Source organism: Equus przewalskii, chromosome 13, assembly GCF_037783145.1.
Source record: "Equus przewalskii isolate Varuska chromosome 13, EquPr2, whole genome shotgun sequence".
Taxonomy (NCBI): domain Eukaryota; kingdom Metazoa; phylum Chordata; class Mammalia; order Perissodactyla; family Equidae; genus Equus; species Equus przewalskii.
This window is the reverse complement of record NC_091843.1, coordinates 33,270,475-33,291,133: the sequence shown is the minus strand read 5'-3', so window position 1 is coordinate 33,291,133 and position 20,659 is coordinate 33,270,475. Positions and strand designations below refer to the sequence as shown.

The 20,659-nt window shown below is 42.3% G+C and overlaps 1 protein-coding gene and 1 long non-coding RNA gene across 6 annotated transcripts in view; one reads left to right on the top strand and one right to left on the bottom strand.

Annotated features, from left to right (window-relative positions):
- ARHGAP26 (Rho GTPase activating protein 26) overlaps positions 1–20,659 on the top strand; it is a 424,946-nt gene that overhangs the window by 195,543 nt on the left and 208,744 nt on the right. The gene's annotated exons all lie outside the window — the stretch shown is intronic.
- Positions 7,330–8,680, bottom strand: LOC139075277 (uncharacterized). The gene is made up of 2 exons (XR_011525507.1): positions 8,500–8,680; positions 7,330–7,629 (listed from the first exon to the last, which is right to left on the bottom strand). It is a non-coding gene; the product is annotated as an uncharacterized lncRNA (long non-coding RNA).

The following is a 20,659-nucleotide window of genomic DNA, read 5'->3' as shown; positions in this document are numbered from 1 at the left end:
ATGAAAGCATTTAAAAACCACCTCCTTTAAGGAAATTGTAAGTTTATAAAGTAAATAAGCAAACTGATGTTGGGCTAGCCGTCTCTTCAGAGCTACTACTGCTTCTGAAGGGCAGGGGCTTTTGACTGACGAAAGGATAGATCCTCTTGGTCCCTCCTTTTGCTGACCCTGAAAGTAGCCCACAGATAAGGTCTCTGTAATGCCAAGACATCTGACCTAGTCATTATCCCCGTATTCTATAGTCTCCGTGAAGTCTTTAACACCCATACGTAATAAACATGTCCATTCAACATAAATTCAGCCAGGGAACAAAAGCATTCCCGGTAAGACTGTGTATTGAAAAATACAGGGTTTATGAGATATCCTGCCAGGAAAAGATATTTTTTACGCACCAAAAATATAAATTGGGACCTTACCAAACTAGATTGGAAAGACGGTTCTCTAGAGACATCTGGTTCCCTGTAGGTGGAATTTCAACTCTTAAAAACAAGCATATCAACTTAAATAGTTGTGAACCACAGAGAATTTAGATTCTGAACCTGTTGACTTGTGCTTTTCCTTGTTTGGCATCATTCTCAGGGTGGTGCTTCTCATTCTGTCACAGCAGCTCCTGGTTTATACTCTCCCCGCTTAGCAACCTCAGCACAGGAGAGCATGCCTCTTTCCTGAGAGCTCCAGCAAAAGTCCTGGGACTGACTTTTCCTCGGCTTGGGCCAGGTCCTATGTCCATCCCTGAAGTGGTCGCTGTGATTTATGGGTCAGACCTGAGTCATATGCTAGTCCTGGGGTTGGCTCCACCCTACCGCAGACAGAGATGAGGGAAGGGGTAGTTCCCCAAAAGAACACTGAGGAGTGTTAACAGTTGAAAGCGACTGGATCCTGGGCAGGCAGAAGCAACAAATGTTCCTCGTAATGAGCAGTTGTATTGATGAGGTTCAGAGGGGGTTATTAGTGTAAAGAAAATTAGATAAAACTAACACCTAAGCCCTGAGTTCTTCCTTGAGATTACGGTTTTACTCGCTTCATGATCTGTGCCTTTTGTTTTGTGGCATTGCTAAGCCAGTAAATAGAACTTCAAACAGACATTCAACACTTTGTTTATTGGCACACAGAGAGTCATCAATTAAGCTGATTTTGCAAAGAAAGAAGGCAGAGGAAGAATCCTGTTTTGATTTATTGATTTGTTTCAGAAGCACATAGAAGGTTAGCAAATTTTTGTTGGATGCACTTGACTGGGGGTCTTGGGGTTTTCCCTGCGTGCTGCTGATCTTTGGACAGTTGCCTCAGGTCTTCGTGCTGATCCTTGCAGTTTCCTGGCTTAGGAGTCAACCTTCATGTGCTCAACTCCCGCCATTTGGCCGAGTCTGACGCAACTCCCTCCAGAGGTCCCTACCATCTGCTTGTTAGGAGAGAAAATGGAAGGTGGTAGGGAAAGGAAGCAACAACATTTCACACTTAACCTCCCCAAAGACAGATCTGCTATCCTCCCTTGACCACAAAAATTCACTGAGGAAGTCGGTGAGTCAGAGATGCACCAGGGTGGACGTCATTAGCACAGTTCAGTGAGCCTCTGGTATCTTGTATTTTTCTGTTTTACCAATACTGCTTTCCTTCTAGCATAAATTCACTAGCACGAAGAAACACGAGCAGTATCTTGAAAGGCTTCATCAGGTCTGTGGCCGGGGTGGTTGATCGATCACCCACAGAGCCATGGGAAGGTGACGGTTTCTCTTGACCACTCTGACTTTATTTTCAATGACTCTAACATCTTGAAAATATTTTCCATTCCATTTCTGGGCACTTGTAGGTCTTCCCGTAAATGAGCACATTCAGTTTTAAAATGTTCCTTTCTGCATTAATTGGGGTGTGGTCAGGTTTTGTCTTCTAAGGGTTTAGCTGCATTCAGAGGAGCTACATGGCACGCTCGAGGCCTCAAGGTCTTCACTGGTGCATCTCGGTCAAGAGATGCCTCTTCCTTCAGCAGCAGTGCCTCCCCAAATTTGTTTTCCCACTTCTTCACCTCTCTCTCTAGCAATGAGGATGTATGAGATAATGTTTGAGAAACCCTTGGTTCCCTTTGGAGAAAGGTACACGTCTAGTGGCCAGTTAGCCGATGACTACTCCCAACATTGATCTAAACTATTCAAACTCGAAATTGAAATACCAGTAGGGAGTGATGACTAAGAGTGTGGTCTGGTTTCAGACAACCTGGCGTTGAATTTAGACCTCATCACTTACTATTTGAATAATCTTATATCCTTGATTGTTGTCTGTTAAGTGGGGATAATTTTAACACTGACCTCCTAGAGTTCTTGGTATAGTTAAATGAGATAATCCATCAGAATTATCTGGCACAATACTTGCCACGTAGTGAACACACTATAAATGTTATCATCTTATTAGTGGAGCTTTATGTCACGAAGAGAGTTTGGCCTTTTTGTAAGGGTTGAAATTGTGGAGAAAATGCAAAGAGGCATAATGCATGGTAAAATGGCCAAGCTTGTCTCACCAGTCAGCTGTATCAAATGTCAACCCTTTGCCACACTTCTTTTGGATTTTTTTAAAGAACTAAAGCATTGCAGATTAAAGTCCTGCAATAAAGCAGTACTGTAGTAAAGGAGAAGGGAGGGGAGACTGTTGAAAACAAAAGTGACTTATGAGATCTAACTAAGTGCAGTGTGTGGACCCACACTGAACCCTTATCTGAATAAAACAATTACAAAAAGACCTTTTTGAGGCAATTGTGGAAATTTCAGTGTGGACTGCCAATCTGCTGATATTAAGGAATTATCTTTAATTTTTTTAGACATAATAGCATGGTGATTATGAAAAAAAAAACCATTATTATTAGTTTAAAGAAGATGGGATTTATAAGAAAGAAGTTTTTCTTCTTAATGTTTCCTCTTTTTTCTTACCCTTAATAAATAACATGTCACCTTGGCAATTTCGACTAAATACTGTTTCTCTCTTCTCTTCCCCTTCTTTCTCAAGTCTACTAAATGCTGAGGTCCCAGCGGGTGTCTGGGTTTTGCTCCACTCTGGCTCCATCTGTGTCTCCAGCAGAGTGAGTCTGCTCAGAAAGCAGATTCTCTCCTGCAGGGAACTGGGGTGCTCCAGAGGGTACTGGGTGGGTTCATTTTGACTCTGATTTCACTTAAGATTCAACCAGTGTAGATGTACTGCTTGAGGACTAGGAATGCCACTAATGGGCTGCCTTATCGAGCCCTGCAGAGGAAGATAGAAGGGCAGACTGAGGCTTTTGAAATATTTAGAAATTTCTCCCCTATACAATCAAAAAAGGAAAATTCAAGAGCAGAGTCTGCAAATTTGTATTTGGGCTGCGTTGTTTATATCGGGCACTAGGAGGATATTTGTGTGAGAATTAAGAGAAATTGCCCCACTGTGAGCCCAATCCCAGGAGCTAATCCCATGTGAAGTTTCCTCTCTACAGTCACTGTTTTAGGCACAGAGGAGGGGAGGGAAGGGTGTGGGAGGTGGGCAGAGAGTCTTTTCTGCCTGACCAGCCCCTAGAAACTCCCAAGTGAGGTCTTCTGGAGAGGAATGTCCACTAGGTGGATCACACTCTATTGTCACTTTTAAGCCAAATTTACGTGTATGTAATCACCCGGATAAAGATACAGAACATTTCCAACACCCCAGAAGGCTCACTAGCGCCCCCAGTCAGTACATCCTCCCTCCCCCCGCAGGTAACCACTATTCTGACATCTGTTACCATTGATTAGTTTCCCTGTTGTTAAGCTTCGTGTAAATGGCATCTTATGGCTTATACGCTCTTTGTGTGGCCTCTTTCCCTCAACTTTGTGTCTGTGAAATTCATCCGTGCCCACATTTAGCAGTAGTTTGTTCTTTTTTATTGATGTAAAGCATTTCATTGTTGGGAATACATCACAAGTTTTTCATTCTTTTGTTGATGAACGTTGAGTTGTTTCTAAATTTGAGCTATTATGAGTAAAGCCTCTAGGAATAGTCTCCTACCTATCTTTTGATGGCCATAAGCACACATTTCTCTTGAGTATGCTGGAGCATAGGATAGGCGTATGTTTACTGAAGTAGATGTTGCTGAATAGTCTTGCAAAGTGGTTGTACCCATTTCCATTCCCACCATCATGTATGAAAGTTCCAGTTGTTCCACAGCCTCACCTACGTCTGGAATTGTCCATCTTTTTCATTGTAGCCATTCTCTTGTGAGTATGGTAGTATCGCATTGAGTGTGTTTTTGCATTTCCTTGATGTATACTGTTGTGGAGACCATTTGGATATCCTCTTTTGTGAAATGTACTGTACTGTCTTTTGGCCGTTTTTTGAGTGCAAACTTCTCCTTTCTACAAAGGCAAATATACTTGCCAGGAGTCATCACAAAGAGAAAAACGCAGATAGAGAAGTTGCATGTGGAGGCAGCATTACCTGGTTAGTGATAGAAGGCATGGGTATTGGTGTCTGATGCCGTGAATTCTGGTCCCAGACTCACTACCTGCTAGTTGGGTATTTAAGTAACTTTCTAAGCCTATTTCCTCACTATAAAGTGTGGTACCTATCTCACCAGGGTGTTAGAGGGATTAAATGAGATATCTGTCACTTACGGTGCAATGCCTGAGACATAGTAAGTGGTCAGTAAATATTATAAATGAATAGCCATACTGTTGGTGATGAGGAGGAGGACACCTTTTGGACCGTGGGGCATTATAAGTGTGTGAGCATTCACTCATTTTTACCACCAGGTGATATAGCAACCCCTTTCTCCCACTCCATCTGTCTGGTCAAGATCGAATTGTCCTGCTGCCCATTCTTGCACCAGCCTAGCCCAGCCACCCATTGGGTGGGGCCTTGGGCCAGCACCTGGTTCACTGGATGGATCAGCTCCTGAATTTCTCATTCCAGCTCTGACACAACATTTTTATTTTTTATTTTTACTTCACTTCGAGTAAGGTGGATAACATGCATTCATTAAGCACCTACTTCTGATAGACACTGTGCTAGAGTATTTCTAGGGAATCGTAACCCAAGAGTACTGATTCCAGCTCTCAGGAAACTGAGCATCCAATCAAGTAGTAATAAATATCAAACATCGCTTGAATGTTTATTATATGCCAGACACTGTTCTAAGCGTGTTCATGTATTAGCGCATTTAATTATAACAGTATCCTATAGAAGTATGTACTGTTGTTATCTCTGTTATCAGTACTGGGAAATATTGCACAAGGTCACAAAGCCAGTAAGTGGCAGAGTCAGCAAACTTAGATCCAAACCCATTCTCTTACTGCTGTTCTGCATCCCCTGAAACATCTCTCCCTGAAGCAACTTGGGTCAAATTAACGAAGCATTAACAATTCCCAAGCACAAAACGTAGTCTAAATGTTCTGCTGGTCCTTCTTTAGTCATGCATGCACCTACCCAGCCTCCCTGCTCCCAGAAGTGGTGAGGCTGTGAGCTACCCTCGAGGTTAGATTTCCTAAATCTAAAATCTGTTTATTAGGTTGGGGGCAAATTCGGGTTTGGAAAGTTCTTTGAAGCACTGAGTGTGCTCCTGATCATCACTATTATAAGCCACAGCTTGGCTTCTCTTCTGCAGGGGAGAATTATCTTCAATCAAGTGATCTTTCTGTATACTTTCTACTTAAAAGGACTAATTGCTTCCTCCTTCTCACCTCCCCCTTCACTCTTCCAGAGCTGCTGGACAAAATGAAACTGAAATTGCCTTTGTCCCTGGTTGGGGGGAAGGTACTTCACTCACCCATGGTGTCACCACACCCCGACCTGGCTCAGAGCTAACTCAGCACTTCTCCCACTTCTTTTTAAACCTCAGAAGTTATGGACTAAGTGAAAGGCGCCCATTTTCCTATCCTCTCTTGCAGTGGTGCATCAGCCTGCATTTTACTCTGTAGCCTGCTGATGTCAAAAAAGGACGCTTGGAGGCTTTCATTGTGTTAACCCCTCAGAAGTCTTCTCCAATCCGTTTGACCTCAAGCTGCTTTTTTGCTATTGCTGCATGTAAGCCAGCCTGAACCAGTTCACTTTATGTTGCTTCTGAAAGCTAAAAAATCCCTGTGACCAAATGGTTAGCAAGCTGTTCAGACATGATGAATTGACAGCTTCATCTCAGTCCATTTCCTGCCTTACACACACTCCCCCATCCCCCAAGCCAAAGGTGGAAACCCAGCAAGTTACATAAGTTGTTGGAGCAGTCCAGATGGCTGGCTGCTGGCCCAGGCAAACTCAGTGATGGAGCACTGGGGAATGCCTGCACTGGCGGTGAAACGTGGGCTCGTTTTTAATGAGAACAATCATTCCGTTCAGCTGTGTGAATCAGAACAGTAGGGCGAAATCAGGGCTGTGACCCCCTAAACGTAGCTGCTGGCTTTGCCCGGGGGCAGGAGAGGGGTGTCTCTACTGGTTAAACTTTGCTAAACAGGGAAGAGTGGGTGGAGGTAGGACAGGAGTTACCCTGTTATACAGCCTGGCAGCCTGGGGTCAGCTGGGGAGTGGAAGGAAGGAACAAGAAAAGGAAGGAAAGGATCTTACCTCTGTCTGCCAATTCTAGCTTGCTCTTCTGTGTGCCTGTTGTCCCTCTTACCTTTCTGTTGTATGCCTTTCTTCTTATGAGGATTTGAAAGGACATAGTGTCCTCAGCTTTGAGGCACAGCGTGGCTACAGTTAGCTAAACTGGCTCCACATCGTGAGCTTGGTTTGTTGAGCCTGCCAAATGGAATCTTAGGAAGAAGATAGACAGAAAGTTCAAAGAGGCCCTGGGACTTTCTGCCCAGGTGACCAGAGGCGGGCCCATAAGGAGGCCATCTCTGGGTCTGATGCTCTCTATGCATTGCCTTGATGTGACCCAGAAGCGATTGTCCAAGGTGCCTACCTACCTACAGCATCGCACGCGGCTGTATCCAGAACTGATGATGATTTTGTCCAGGTGACCTGAGAGCTGCCTCGGACTGCTGTGCCTCCCCAGAAAGCTTGCACCCCCTCAACCCCCAGCCCACAGGGCTGCATCTTGTTGGCAGGTAGGGTGGAGTGGGGACAGGTCGCTTGACTGACTGCTACTCGAGATCACCTGAAATGGAGACAGTTGTGTGTGTCCTTGATATCTGAGGCTCAGAGATGCTAATCATTGGTTTCTGTTGTTTTAAAAATGGTCAAATGTGGAAAATAAGCAAAAGCATAAAGAGAAAAATGAATATCACTTGATCACTCATCTCACAGAGAATAGTGACTAATATTTTTTGTTTGTGTTTTCGTTTGTGTGTGTATGTCTATGTGTGTGTGTTTGTGTATAATATATAAACAAAACAGACCACTTTCTGCGTATTGTACTATAAGCAGTATTTTCATTTAATTTATTATATTTTTCTCATGTATCAGTTTAGCCATGAGTTTTCCTGTTAACAACTGAAAATCCAACAAAGAGTGGCTTAAAATAAATGGGGGATATTTAGGCATTAAGACATAGGTAGGATAGGCAGTCTGGGACAAATAGGACAGCTCTGTGAAGCCTCCAACGACCCGAATTCTTTCTGTCTTCTGTTCCTTTATCCTTAGGGTGTAGGCTTTTGTCTTCCTCGTCACCTTATGATTGCAAGGTGGTTGCTGCACCTCCTAGCCTCTTGTCTGCGGTTCAGGCAGGGAGAAGGAAGGAAGGGGAGGGGGGAAGAGAAAGGAGTGGCGTGAGTGTCAGAGAAGCAGAGGTTTCCCAGAAATCCCCAGCAAACATTTGTTGGGTCTCATTGGCCACACTGGTCACATTCTACCTAAGAGGAATGTAGTGTTTTCAACTGGATGAAATTTTGCCTCTCTGTAATCAGGGGTCTGTTATTAAGGAAGAAGGGAATAGTGGACATTGTATAGACAACTAGCAGTGTCTACCACACCTTCTTTCTAAATATTACTCCACAACCAGAAGTTCTTCGGTCACTTAGAAACTTCTTTGACGATTTTAAGAAAATTGGGCTCACTCTCCTCAGAGAAATCTATAAATACATAATCTTTTACATATAAGATTGGGGAGATTTACTTATTCACTGAAACCCCTCTGTGGGCTGCCATCCATGGTTCTTCCCTTAACGTAAATTCATAGAAGTGGAATTGCCTGATGAACACACATAGCCATTGGTGAAGCTTACTTTCCATGAAGACTGTGCCATTTTATACTTCTGCAAGTTAGATGGGAGTGTCCATTTCCCTGAACCCACATCTATACTGAATATCATCATTTAAAAAAAAGTCTTTAATTTTTTTCCCAAGGTAAGATATAATATTATTGTTATAATTTGAATGTGTTTTCTTTTGATGGAATATTCCCCTTGGTTATTGAATACTTGTCCTTCTTTTGTAAATAGTATCTTTTGTTCATTTGTTTTTCTATTGATGCATTTACCCTTCTCTCACTCATTGTAAGAGCTCTTTCTACGTTAAGGCTATGAGCTACTTTATGTGTTCATATTTGCTGGAATGCATTCCTATTCTAAGATAAATATTTACCTGAGATTTGTTTTGGCATCAAAGCATAGTGGAAGGTGGAGGTCTGCCTTGATTATTTTTCCTCCAGGTGGTTGCTGTTATCTCAACATCATTATTTCCCAGCTGACTTGAAATGCTCCAAGATGACTGAAGAAGTAGAGCAGTGATTTTTTCTTAAGCATGTGGCGTATGTAGAGGTTAGCTGCCATGGAAGAAATTGCATGAGCTGCTTTGCTTTAGGAGATCCTGTTTTTCTCATGGCTGACACACTCTGGGAGTGAGGAAATTTGGGTTCTATGCCTTGCCCGGATGCTGACTGCTTAACCTTTTTGGTGTGAGCAAAACTGTAAGTGAGCAATTTATACTTAAAATGCTGGTAGACAGATGGCAGTGTGCTCTTCCCAGATTTGAAGGGCTAAATCCTAAACTTATTTGTAATTATGTAACCCCTTTGGGTGATTGGATTGGTACTCTTTAAGTTAATGTACACTGAGTCTAGGATCTGCGTTGACAGCACGTTAGATGCCCCTGGTTCATAAAATTCATCAAATGATTATTGAATATCAACTATGCACAAGGCCCTCTGGGGTCGACATGGATAAATCTGTTGCCTTGCTCTTATTTCAGAGTGGAAGCTAAGAGTGGGAGGTGTAAACGTAGTGCTTTGAAATAGGAGAGATGTTTGTAGAATGAGGGAGTTGAAGACAGCTTCATGGAAGAGGCATATATAGGTAGAGCTTTGAAGGATATGCATAGGCAGAGATGGATAGAAGGGCTTTCTTGGCAAGAAATACGGGAATGAGGATTCTTAGACAGGAAAGCATGGGGCAGGTGTAGGAAATCGCCAGTTGTTGCATGTAGCTGGGGCATGAGATTGGGAGGAGAAAGTGAGAAGTCAGATAGGAATGTGGGGCTGGGCTTGTTAGAGGCCTCACATCGAAATTTGAATATTATACTGTAAGGGGTGATATGATCCTAAAGGTTTTGTAGCAGAAGTTCTTTTAGAGGTGTGGTCATATGAAGGATGTGTTGGCAAGGGCTAGGCAGAAGTCAAACCAGTGTGAAGGCATTCCAGGCAAGAGGTGCTGACCTCCCTGGTGGGAGACCTGGGACTGAAAAGGAAGGAATGGATATAATCATCATGTTGAAAACAAAACTGTTATTGTTGCCTGATTAGATGTAGGAGTTAAAAGGACGGGACCTTAAGATTTGAGGTCCAAGTTACTGAGATAAAAGTGATGCTGTTAACCAAGGTGGTGATTATTAGCTATTGTTCACTGAGCTTTTTCTGTGTGACAGGCACTGCGCCAGCTACTGGAATGCTGATGTCTCATTCTTTAGTTGGGTTGGAAGGATCCCCATTTCATAGATGGGGGCAATGAGGCACAGAGAGGTATCACAGCTAGAAAGGAGCAGAGTTGCTATGTGAAAAGAGGTTTGTGTATTTTTTTTTCCTATTAAATAGCCTTGTATCAACCAACTAAAAACAAGTTCTCATTTAGCTGCTTGTTCACAAGTTTTAGGGTGCTACCCCTCCCATTGCCTCAAGAAACACTTCTTGGTGGCAATAGGAGGAACATGCTGGGTTTGAGGTTCAGGGAAATGCCCAGATGGAGATGCACAGCAAGTATTTAGAAAAGGAGATCTGCTCCTAAGAAAGCCAGAGGGAGGTTGGTGTTGCAGGTTTCGGGGTGGGGTGCCATCTGCATAGAGGCATTTATTGAAGCCATGGGAATGATGATATTTCCAAGTGTTGTGTGTAGAAAGAGTGTGTGATAAGTCAAGAGAGCCAAGGAAGGAGCTTTGGAAATTTTTAAAGAGTAAGCTGTCGATCTCAAAGGATACTCCTGGTGGGAGTGTAAATTGGTAAATCCACCCAAAACCTAGTAAAGTTGAACATGCACGTACCCTACTGCGTTCTCTGTTGGAACTACTTGGCTCTGCTCTTGTATCACAGAACCGGCTCTGGACAATATGTAAGTGATTGAGCATAGCTGTTCTCAGAAAATCTTTACTTAGCAAACACAAGGCAGACCCTCTGGCTGTAGTTTGCTGACTTTGCCCCAGAGAAACTCACACATGTACAAAAGGAGACGAGTAAAAAGGTTGTTCACTGCAATGTCATGTCAAATAGTAAGAAACTGGGAATAACCTTTATTGTTCATCTGTATAGAAATGAATAAATAAACCCATGGCTTATTCATTTAATGGAATACTTTGCAGTGGATAAAATGAACAAACTTGATCTGCGTGTACCAGTATAGAAAAGTCTCAAGAATATAATAATAAATGAAAAAGCAAGTTGCTAGATTGGATACATATATGGTACAATGCTATTTATGTCCATTTTAAAAACATAAAAACAATATGTTTATGGACATACGCACATGGAGTAGAAGTATTAAAACATGCATAGGATGGTGCACACCATCTTTGGGGTGGGGGAAGAAAGAGGCTGAGAAAGGACTAAGAGATTATGATGCTCAGTTCCTTAGAGAGTGATCTCAATTGGAAACAAATTTAGAAATTTGCTCGTATCTGTTAAATCTGCATCATGAGTCACTGAGTGACTGTATGTGGTATAAAGTACATGTACTGTATATGTACATGACATACATATACATACACACTTGATCCATATTATTCCCAGATTCTCTATTTGCAAATTCACCTACTTGCTAAAATTTATTTGTTCCCAACATTAATCCTCGTGGTGCTTTTGCGGTTGTTTGCAGATATACACAGAGCAGAGAATAATTGGAGTTGCCTAATGCACATGTTGCTGGCTGAGATCGAAGGAGGTGATACTCTGTCTTCTTGTTTCAGCTCTCATACTGTAAATAAGAGTCCTTTTCACTATTTGGTGCCACATATTTTGCGTTTTTCTGCTTTTGTTGGTGATTTCACTGTTTAAAATGGCCCCCAAGCATAGTGTGGAAGTGCTGGCCAGTGATCCTAAGCACGAGAAGGCTGTGATGTGCCTTACAGAGAAAATCCGCTTGAGATGAACTTTGTTCAGGTGTCAGTTACAATGCTGATAGCGTGAGTTCAGTGTTAGCGAGTCAACAGTATATATTAGATAAGATGTGTTTAAACAGAAGCACACATAAAACAAGGTTACGTATTGATCAGCTGATGAAAAGGCTTGTGGGAGCCTAACCCTGTATCTCCCCTGGTAGTAATGGTTCAGTGTTCACTACTGTAGTGTTCATGGTGACTTTAAAGATCATAACTACTCTGGATAACGAGAATCAACTATGTGTATGTATATTTGTAATTATTTTATATTCACAATTACTTTGCATTTATGATGATTTATATTCATATATATTATATATATATGTATGTATGTATGTATGTATATTTCCAAGTTAAGAAACCTTAGTGCAGGGCAGAGGAAGCTGCAGAGTTGCCTATGGAGCAGGGCTGGGTGGGGCTCAGGAGAGGTGAACATTTAAAGGACACGGGCTAATCAGCCATATCAAGTGCTGTAGGAAAGGACCCAGAGCAACGTTTGGATTTGTGGGTTATCTGCCGTGTTCTCAAATTCAGATCAGAAGTAAGGCATGTCCTCCACTCTCAGGAGGGGACCCCAGCGGGCTTAGTCCTCTCAATTGCCTTTGGCTGCTGGCTGTACTCATAACTGAGCTTGATGGCCTGCTTAGGCTCTCTCTAGAGAAGCCAGAGAAGCTTGGGTTGGGCGTTTTGTGCTTTTGATATAAACTCTAACAACAGCCTTTTCTTCCTGGTCGGCTTCAAACCACATTGTTCAGTAAGGTGAGCTCGTCTTTGATCAGCACCCTCCCACCTCTGCCTCCCTTTCCTTTCCAGACCTTCTCCTTGTTCCTCTAAATTTACAGGACCTCCTTCCTAACCAGTTGTCAGTAAATCCCAATTTAGCAGCTTGCTGATATGACATAAGGTGCTTCCCTCCCATTGTGATAGGAAACCCTTAAAGTGAATGGAATCCTGACTCGAGAGCCCTTCAGAACCGAAAGGAGTTCATTGATGGTGAAATATTAAAAATGTTAGGCAATGAGGAAGTCTGCAATTTTAAAGCAGATATTTTTCAGGCCCCTCTTTTGATGGGGTCTTTATGAAACTCAGCTTGCTTGCTCCCTTGTCCTGTGAGCTGAGTGGGTAGGGAGCAGGTATCAGTTTTGTTAATATTGTGAGGACCCCCAAAGGTTATATCGATCGATTCCATGTGACAACTCTCTAGGGTGTCGGGGAGAAGGAGAATGAGGCAGGTTGGTGCTACTTGTTCCTAAATTTGTATTTTAAATCAGTGAGTTTCAAATCTGGGCTGTGACTCAGAAGCACTCGTAAACTAGGGGAACTAGGAAAATTAATTCAAGATGAATTATAAACTTAAACATAAAAGCTAAAATGATAAAGCTTCCAGAAGAAAGCACAGGACAAAATCTTTGCATCTGGGGTAAGCAATGGTTTCTCAATCGGGTGCAGAAAGCAATAGCTCTACAAAAAAAAAAAAACAATTTGACTTTATTAAAATCATCAAAAATATAGCACTGGTGACAAAGTCACTTGACAAGTCACAGAATGGGAGAAAATATTTGCAAAACATACATCTGGTGAAGGACTTGTCTAGAATGTGTAGAGAACTCATGAAACTCAGTAATAAAACGAACAACTCAAAAGGTTCAGAATGTCCAAAGCACATGAAAAAGTACTCAACCTTATTAATCATCAGGGAAATGCAAATTAAAACTGTAATGAGATACTGCTGCATACCCACCAAGAATGGCTAAAATGAAAAGACTGATACCACGTGTTGGTGGGTATGTGGAGCAATCGGAACTCTCATGCATTATTGGTGGGGAGTGTAAAAGAACCATTTTGGAAAAGAGCTTGATAGTTTCTTGTTAATAACAAAATATCAACTGTGATGGGTATATGTGTGTTCGCTGTTAGTTCTTTCTTTTTTTATGTATATTTGAAAATTTTTATAAAACAATCTTGGGAGTAGGGAGTGAGTATGTTGTGTGGCTGGCCTGACCTAAGTCATATTGTCTGTCTACCCCTGGAGTCAGAGGTGGAATGAACTCTGCCCGTGATGGAGAGGTGTCCCCTAGAAGGAGAGCAGAGTATAGTTGCCTAAAGAAGAGTGAATGAATGCTGGGTAGCCAAAGAACAAATGTTCATTTTCCAAGGGCTATGATGGGCCCAACCTTACCCTTTACCCCAATCATTATATGGGGAATCTTGATAAACCTCCTCCCTTTCACACTATGTGGAGGTGAAGAAGGGCCCAGCCTAACAACTTTTAACCTCTACAGAAGCAGAAAGAATTCTGGAATCTACCCTTCCATTTTGCAAACCCCATTCTGCTCCTTGGAGATTGTAGGAAAATACAGAGATTTCTCATGTCACAGAGCTGGGGATCCCCACCCACCCTCAGCTCAGAGCAAGGAATTCAAAGAGTGAATATTCCCAGAACCCCTTGCTGCATACGCATGGGTTGGCATCAGTATTATTCCTAGATTTAGGGTTAGGACGTGTATCTGAGGAAACTCAGCACTGAGTCATCTATCTAGATATGCAGTAATCTGACCTCACAGTTGACTGTGGCAAAGAAAGTCACCTGTGTTTCTGTTGGATAAATTCACCTCCTGCCTCTCAGAGGGGCATGGTGGGGATTAATGAGATCAATGTAAATACCACTTGCCTTAAGTCCTCGAGGACGTAGGGACTGGAAGTTGAAAGGAGTAGGTTTTGTGCAGTGACTCACCCTCTGGCTGTCCTTTCTGCTCAGGCAGCAGAACCTCACAAGCTCCTACTTTGGGATCATGTATACTGTACCAAAGAATTTCTCATTTGCAGTTTTCCAAAGCACAGAAGAACAAAGTTCCCTCTTCTGTTGATGGAGCTGTGTCGCTATTTCCAAAGACATGGAGAGAGAGAGGGACACAGAGACATTCTCTGTTTGAGATTGCAGTTTTTTGTCCAGGGGATGGTGAGGTGGTCCCTCCTCTCCCCATGGAAATGCCACGCTGACGAGCCAGTGGGTTCACACCCACTTTCTAATGTGACCTCAGCATGAAGCCAGGAAATGTTAAAGCCAGAAGACTCCCCGTACTGTGAGCTGGCCACATCCTACATACGTGTCAGCTCACACGCTGTCCCCTTAACTGGCGTGCATTTGATATCGAGTGAGCTTGTGGCCTTTCTGCTGCCTTTAAAATTTGCCTGAAATAATTTTCTGACTTCTACATTACTTAGATTTCTTTTTTCCTCTTTTGTGTCCAATTTTTCTTCACATCAGCTGTGACTCTGATCTTGAGTTGAAAGCTAGGGAAGTTGCTTATAGGGGTTTTCAGGATTTCTGAATATGAAATTCAAGGAAATTGCATAATGTTGCAGCGTTTCCTCTTCTTGTTGCTTGCTTGTTACCCAAAATACATTAGTTCCTTCTAGAAGCTTGAAGGAATTTGGCAAGTCCTACCCTCTGATCATCTATTGTGGTGTGGAGAGTCAGTGTTATCCTGATTTGAGGTTGAATTTTTCTTGAGGTCAAACAACAAAGCTTCCTGAAATATAACTATGGCAACAGTGTTTATATAACACACAAATCAAAGTCCTAGAGGGAGGGGGAGCACCCACAACAATCAGAATTATTAACCCCAGAAACAGTTTGCTCATGCTGAATTCACCAGGACAGGAAACAAGTTAAAATAAATGGCCTACCCATTCACTGGATATCTAGGTGTAACCTACCATCTATGTGCTCTAGGAGGAGCTGTTTCACCTTTTCCCTTGAAATTATATCAACTTAATTAAGGATAATTTGCTCATCAAGGTCATAATGACCCACGTCTGACCCACTGAGAAAAACTGAGACAAAAGAATGTGCATCCTTTGTCTTAAGCTCCTTGTCCCTCAATTAGGAGTGATTTCTTGCACACTGAATATATGCCCAATGCTGTGTTAGATGCCAGGTGGACCCCCATAGAAGTGTAAGACAGAACTTTTCATCAGGGATTTATCTGGAGATTAGAAATAATGGAAAATGAAAAATTGTATTCCGAAGTATTAAATTCTCTAGAATAGATTGTTGGAGCAGTGAGAGGAGATCAAAGAAAGATGTTAGGGTGGTCTTCAGCCATCAAGTAAGTTAGGACTTCTTTGTGGAGGTGGGAGAAAGGGAAATAACATTTTTGAGCACTTTCAGGTGCTATGAGACTATTTTTAATTCTCCCAATACCCCCTCAAAGTGTTATTACTTAGCTCTACTTTACAATAAGAAAACAGACTCGGAGATGTTAAATAACCATCTGAAGGTACATAGCTGAAAAGTAGTAGAACTAGGTCTTAACACCAAGGCTCCCAGCACACTCTGTCCACCAGCCTACTTCACTTGACCCCGATTCATTTTCCCCGTTCTGGAATCTGTTCAAAGCTTGTACAAGTGAAAGGATAGGCTAACAATAATTAAACCTCAGACGAAGCTGAAATTGTCAGCCCAGGAATGCCCTGGGCTGCCTTCTAGATGAAATGGAGCTTAGTGCTGTGTGTCAGAATGACATTCAGCCCGTCTCCCTGCTTTAGTGGACCACGGAAAGCTCTTAACTGTCAGTTATTTACATCCAGCTGAAATCTGCCTTCCTGGGACTCCACCCTGGCTTTCATCTCCATTCAGAATAGTAAGTCTTCCCCTTCTTCCACATGGCAGCACTTTGCGTATTTAAAGACTAGCATTGTGGTGTCTCAGAGGCTTCTCTTTAGCCAGAGCTGTGGGTTAGGGAAGTACACCCTGCACGAGCAATGTATACGACAGATTAGAGCAGAGAGAGAGTAAAGCCGTCAAGGCCAGGGAGAAGGCCAATGTCAAGGTCCAGGTGAATTGAAACCTGACCTAGAGCAGTAGAAAAAGAAACGGGGATGGGGAATCAATTCAAGGCGTATGATAGTGATAGACTGGGTAAATCTTGGAACTGACTGGATATGTGAGGTGGAAGGAAGAGGGAACTCAAGGATGGCATGAATGTATTTTCTTTCCCATTCCCCTTTGTTGCTTATTTTTCTTTGTCCTTCGTTCTAGAGTTCCTATGAAGCTTAGCTAGGCTTTTTTGTATTTGCCATGACTCATGGCTGCAAGCAGCAGAAACATAACTGGGGGAAAAAACAAAAGGATGTTGTTGGTTCGCTCATGGAAGATCAGGGATGCACTTTAGATGCGTTTAGATAAAAGAGCTCAAACGATGCCATGGAATCCAGTCTTCCTGCATATCACGGCTCCACTTTCCCTTGTTTGACCTGTTTTACTCAGGTTTTGCCTATATGGTGGCAGAGTCAGCTGCAAAAGCTTCAGGCTTGAATTCTATTCTCCTAGCGACACAGCAGGCCTTATTTCCAATAGTTGTAATAAAAAATACTAAAAACAAGTATTGCTGACTGCATGTGGCCTGGGGTAAGTCATGTGCACAGTAGGATGCAATGTCTAAGTCACATGGCCAAACCTGAAGATGGAATTAGAGTCAGCATCCCCTCCCCCGACAGCATGGACTTGGTCGGGGGGTAGCTCCCCAAGGAAAATGAGGGTCGTCTCCTGAAGGAACATGGATGCTGAGCAGGTAGTAGTAGCAGGTGTCTACAGCACTTTGTTTTCCCTCATTATTACTGAGAAATTATATAAGAAGTAAGCTTTAGGTACAAAGCAGCAGGCAATGCTTGAACTAAATAGAAAAGCAAGTTTATTTTTCTGTGCATCTTCATTGTCATAATCATGTTGAACAGCAAGCAGTCATTTTTATGCACTGGTGTGCTGGTGTGTTGTATGCAAGAAGGCTTCAGAGGCTGTCAAGGACTCTCTATCCAGTTGGCTTTAGGAGCACAGCCATTTGGTTACTTTTTGTTGGGCCATTTTCTGAGTCTTAGGGTGCCTCTCTTGCATAGGGGAGGGGAGACTCAGTACCATGAGGCACAGTAACCCCTTCCTTAGCTCTCATTTTAGAACTCCTTGGTGACACCATGGACTCTGAAACTATTAGCAGCATTTGTTCTCACTTGTTGGGTAGAGAGCTAACATTCAGCAAAGAAAACAAATAAATGGCTATGTGAGGGATTTTGATAGCCTTAAGCCAAATAAGATAAATCTGCTTTATATTAACTCATAATAAGACCTCAGTTGTATGCTTCCATTCCTCTCCAAGGTAAAAAAATTCCTCGAGTATTTGCCCAATGTTTGGAAGAATGAGATAACAATCACCTGAAAATGATAGATCTGGCTTACTTTTTCTATCTGGTCACCACATCAGTGCATTGTCCTCATCAACTCCAACGTGGGGATTTTTTTTAAATTTCAGTCTTTTATTTCTTCTACTCGAAAACTGTTTATCCAATCAATACGTATTGAGTGGCTTGCCATATTCCAGTTATTGGACCCTCTTTACATGTAATTTTGCAGGGCAAAAGCACGGTTATCACATTTGTTCAGGAATAGGTCATTGGGAAGAGCCATCAGATACATTTTCATTGGCTTCACTTTCAAGAATACCTCCCTAAGACGGTAAATGCAGTACCAGTAGCAGTGGAAAGGGCAAGGCAAAGGGAGTGTTGCTAAAAAAAAAGGGAGGTGAGAAATAGGAAAGTAGCAGCAGCCGTTTTCCTGCCATTCTCTTGAGCACATCAGGCTGTGGTGATGAGAGGCACATTTCTGATGGGAGGAGGAGGAACCAATAGCTGGCTCCCAAACTCTGGCCCCTCGAGTTGAGACACATCCTTATTTACCCCAAGTTGTTCAGCTGGTTTTATCCACACATGCTTAAGATTCAAACAATTCCTTCTTGAAAGCTTTTTCAAGTGTGGCCTGTGGCCCACCATGAGAAGAGAAGATCTCCTTGATCCAGGAATTCATGTCCATCATAGGGTGGTGTTCCACAGACCAAGGATATCTTACTAATAACTTCTCAAGGGTGTTATTAAAAGTTCCTGAATTTAGCCTGTTAATAGAGTTTGCTGAGTATCCGAATGTGGTGCCCTACTAAGAAATCTGTCTGTCACACAATCCTTGGCAGCACTGGCCAGTTCCCTCTGCATGTGCTCATAGTTTTGGGGAAGGATGTTTTTGGGCATCCCACAGTGTCTCAAGCAGGTTGTGGTTTTTAATTACTGCTATACTTGTATTAATTGGAAGTTTGTAGAATTACTGTTACGTTTAAATTGAGTGGAAACTTTGTCCTTGCATAATGGTTGCATTGTTGCCATTTAAATTACTGCTTAGCTTCTTTTGAGTTCTTTGTTAAACGTCAAGGTTTTTTTCCACTGGAAAGTGGGACTGGGTGGGATGCTGTATGAAGTTGTGGTTGAGTACAGACTCTATTCTAGAGGGCTCTGCCACTTGCTAGCTTTGTAACCTTTGAAAAGTCACTTAACCTACATGATGCTGTGAAGTAGAGGCTGTGGTAGTACCCTACGGCTTGAGAATGAAGCAAAGTAATTCATGTACATGCTTGGTGTAGTGACTGGCACGTCATTGGTGTTGAAAAAGTGGTTGGCGGTGGGTGGTTACTTTTATATTTGACTGCTGTTAAAAAAAAGTAATTGAGAACCCATGGCTCTAAAAGTTGACTTTAGATTGTCTCCTTTCTTTTCCTTTAGTCCCTTAATTAGTTTCAGTTGGTTAAATTAAATGCTAATGAGATCAGTGTCACTGGATCTCTCAAACTATATTCCCTTCCTTAGCCATTTATCCCACAGGGGATAAGTGTGAAAAGGAAGGAGGAGGATGCTGGTGATGGTGATGAAAGTTAATCTTTATTGAATGCTCTTTGGGCCATAAAATTTGTATTCTATGCTCTGTGTTAAAAATTTTATATCTATTGTCCATTGAATTTTCACAACAACCCTAAGAGGTCAGGAATATTAGTATCCTTATTTTACAGGTGGCAAGACTGAGGTTTAGAGATGTTAAGTGATTGGAATGTATAGCCAATAAATAGTAGAGCTGGACTTTGACCCTGAGTAGCAGATTACCACAAATCTGTCACCACTGTCAGAGAAACTGTTCAAAAGAACAAGTCCTAGTGATGGTGGAGCCACTGTGTTACACAGAGAGAAGGGACGAAATGATATCCAGTGGTGTGGAACCAGTGTGTGCAGTGCTGTAAGGTGTTGGCACATAGTTCTGTTTCGTGTGTCTCCATATTGGCATATCAGGAGAACAGCCAGGTGGGAGGGGGTTAGATGTCCCAGCTTGGAAGAGACCTCCAGAATTAGAGAGCTTAGCTGTGAGTTCAAGTGCAGTTTAGATCAGAGCAGCAGTTTTAAGTAAATTTCCCTATGAACCTATTTCTCTAACACCTTCATTTTGTGCAGATTTTAATCAAAAGTGTCATGTGGCCAAGTACTAATGCAGCTGTGTCAGAGGGAAAAGTGAGATTGTTTTGTATAATGATTGCTTCTTTATGCCTTTAATTTATAAGTTAAAAAATATTTCTTTCTGGGCTTTCTCAGTAAGGCCTGGATAATGGTAATAAAGGTTACCCCTAGAAAAATTCTAGGAATCCAAATGTCTCTGTATTCTCCCTTAATTCTCTCAGGACATGTAAATTGAATTGGCTCAGCAGTGACCAGAATTTATTGCAAAATCACATCTTAGTGCAGAGGAAGCATATGAAGGCTTTCCTCACCCTCCTTTGATTTATTAAATTGTACTCCCTTTGTAGCTTCTGGGTGAGGACTCAGAATTGCGGTGCCCTGTGATCTGTATCAAAGACCCACTTTCCTGTGCTGGTGTTTATCTTCATGATCGAGCCCTGTGGTTCGAAGAGAATATGAAGTGTTACTTCAGTGTTTGATGCCAGTTGGTTTCATGGGTTAGTGGTGAGTGCTTCAGGCTGGAATCAGAAGGCTGTTCCCAGTTTCATTTTCTCTCTGACTCGTGGCAAATTCTTTCTTCCAATGACTCATCTTCCCTAGCTGCCCACAACATCTCATCACCTTCATCATCATCATCATCATCATCATCACAATGTCTTATTTATCATGTGGTTAGTGGTTAAGAGCTTGGGCTCTGGAGACAGACTATAGGAGTTCCTGTCTAGATTCTGCCCATTGCCAGCTGCCTAACCTTGGGCGAGTGACCTAACCTCTCTACTGCCTCATTTTTCCCGTCTATATAATGGGAATAATTAGGCTGGTGTGAGGACTAAACAAGATA